At 41.1% G+C, this 3,141-nt stretch overlaps 1 pseudogene; it reads left to right on the forward strand.

The window, feature by feature from the left end:
- Window positions 1-16: 16 nt before the first annotated feature.
- On the forward strand, window positions 17-2,139 carry LOC102260809 (annotated as a pseudogene).
- Window positions 2,140-3,141: the final 1,002 nt, after the last annotated feature.

Raw genomic sequence — 3,141 nt, forward strand, 5'->3', positions numbered from 1 at the left:
ATCCTTCATCTTCATGATGCCTGAGGAAATGCATTATGGGGAGGAGGAGGAGACTTGCACTTTTCAGGCAGAAATTGCCTAACTCATGTCTCTCATCACCAGCACTTTTTACTCCAACTGGGAAATTTTCCTTTGGGATTGATTAGTAATGCTTCTGATGCATTGGACAAGATATACTATGAGAGCCTGACTGCCACTTCCAAGTTGGACAGTGGTAAAGAGCTGAAAATTTACATCATCTGCAAACCCCAGGAATTCACACACACTTTGGTGGACACAGACATTGGCATAGCCAAAGCTGATCTTATAAATCATCTGGGAACCATTGCCAAGTCTGGAACAAAAGCATTTATAGAGGCTCCTCAGGCTAGTTCAGACATCTCCATTATTGGAGAGTTTGGTGTTGGCTTTTGTTCTGCCTACCTGGTGGTGGAGAAAGTGGTTGTGTTCACAAAGCACAATGATCATGGGCAGTATGCCTGGGAGTCCTCTGCTGAGGGTTCCTTCACTGTGCGAGCTGACTATGGCCTGGGTACCAAAGTAATCTTCCACCTTAAAGATGACCAGATGGAGTAGTTAGAGGGAGGGAGGTCAAAGAATTGGTGCAGAAGCACTCACAGTTTATAGGTTATACCATCACCCTTTATTTGAAGAAGGAATGAGAGAAAGAAATCAATGATGAAGCAGAGGAAGAGAAAGGGGAGAAAGATGCAGAAGATAAAGATGATGAGGAGAAACCCAAGTTTGAAGACATGGGTTCAGATGAGGAGGAAGATAGTGCTAAGGATAACAAAAAGAAAACAAAGAAGATTAAGGAAAACTATATCGATCAGGAAGAACTGAACAGGACCAAGCCCATTTTGGACCCTGATGACATCACTCAGGAAGAACATGGAGAGTTCTATAAGAGCCTTGCCAATGACTGGGAAGACTTTTCTGTAGAAGGTCAAGACTGTCAAGCACTTTTCTGTAGAAGGTCAGTTGGAATTCAGGGCATTGCTATTCATCCCCTGAGGGGCTCCTTTTGAGCGCTTTGAGACCAAGATGAAGAATCAAACACATCAAACTCTGTCTGCCATGTGTTCATCATGGACAGCTGTGATGAGTTGATACCAAAGTATCTCAATTTCATCCATGGTGTGGTTGACTCTGAGGACCTCCTCATGAACATCTCCCAAGAATTGCTCCAGCAGAGCAAAATTTAGAAGGTCATTTCAAAAAACATTGTTGAAGTGACTTGAGCTCTTCTCTCAGCTGACAGAAGACAAGGATAATTATAAGAAATTCTAAGGCATTTTCTAAAAACCTAAAGCTTGGAATCCATGAGGACTCTACTAATTGGTGATGCCTTTCTGAGCTTCTGTGCTATCACACCTCTCTGTCTAGAGATGAAATTATTCATTTTTCAGAATATGTCTCACACATGGAGACCCAAAAGTCCATCTATCACTGGTGAGAACAAAGAGCAAGTTGTCAACTGTACTTTTGTGGAGCACGTGTGGAAGAGGTAGTATATGTGATGGAACCTGTCGATGAGTACTGTGTGCAGCAGGTCAAGGAGTTTGATGGGAAAAGCTCCAAGGAGGGCCTGGAGTTACATGAAGAGGAGAAGAAAATGGAAGAGAGCATGGCCAAGTTTGAGAACCTCTGCAAACTCATGAAAAAAATATTGGATACGAAGGTTGAGAGGTGACAATCTCCAATGGGCTTGTCTTCACCCAGCTGCATTGTGACTAACAATGGAGTAGCTAACATGGAGCTCATCATTAAAGCCCCTCCCTACACACACACACACACACACACACACACACACACACACACACTTTGGGACAACTCTCCAATGGGCTACACGATGGCCAGAAAGCTCAACTACCCAAATTGTGGAGACTGTGGCAAAAGGTGGAGGCGGACAAGGACAAGACTGTCAAGGACCTTGTGGTGTTGCTGCTTAAAGTGTGTTGCTCTCTTCTTGCTTCTCACTTGAGGATCCACAGACCTACTCCAACCACATCCACTGCATGATGAAGCTAGGTCTAGGCACTGATGAAGATGAAGAGACAGCACAAGGACCTAGTGCTATTGTTCCTGGTGGGATCCCCTCCCCTTGAGGGTGATGAGGGTGTCCTTTGTATGGAAAAAGTAGGTTAGGAGTTTTTATCTATAGACCTGTGACCTCTGTGTAGTGTCTTCATGGCTCCCCCAGCAGCCGGAGTGGCTCTGACCTGCCTGGTTTCCTCTGCTGGTGTCAAGTGTTTTTGTTTGTGTGTTTGTTTGTTTGTTTTTTACTCTGTTGTCTGCCTAAAGCAGGTTACAAGGGCCTCAAGCATTCTCTTCTCATATTTGACATCAGGTTTGGATGTTGCGTATTGTGGGGGATTTTTTGTTGTTGTTTATTTTGTTCTGAAATTAAAGTATACAAAATAAAGAAGATGCAGTTTTTTTAAAAAAATGAAAATAAAAAAGTGTACTAGTATATACCTTAATTGCTAACCATCATCTGAGCCTGTTGTAATACTGTACTGAATACTGGAAATTTATTAAGAGTGTAGATTTCAGGTGCTCTCATCACAAAAAGAAAAGGAGATATGTTAATTAGCTAGAATATGGTAATCATTACACTATGTATATAGATATCAAAGCATCAGATTATACACTTGTTTTCCTTTTTTAAATTAAATGTATTAGGGTGACATTGGTTAATAAGATTATATAGGTTTCAGTTATATGATACCTATATCTGTATCTTGTAATGTGTGCCCGTCACCCAAAGTCAAATTTTCTTCTCTCTCCATATATTTGACTCCCTTTACCCTTTACTATCCCCTTCTTCATTCCCTCTGTGACCACTATATTGTTGTCTCTGTCTATGAGTTTTGTTTATTTGTTTTTCTTATTTGTTGCTTTCAGTTTTATATCCCACGTATGAGTGAAATCATATCGTTCTTAACTTTTTCTGTCAGACGTATTGTGCATACATGTTATTCTCAGGATCCATCCATGTTGTTGCAAATAGCAGTATTTCATCTTTTCTTATAGCTTAATAGAATTACATTGAATACATCTACCACATCATCTTTATCCAGTCATCTGTCTAAGGACACTTCAGTTGTTTCCATGTTTTGGCCACTGTGAATAATGCTG

This window comes from Myotis brandtii, unplaced genomic scaffold (genome assembly GCF_000412655.1).
Source record: "Myotis brandtii unplaced genomic scaffold, ASM41265v1 scaffold30597, whole genome shotgun sequence".
Taxonomy (NCBI): Eukaryota; Metazoa; Chordata; class Mammalia; order Chiroptera; family Vespertilionidae; genus Myotis; species Myotis brandtii.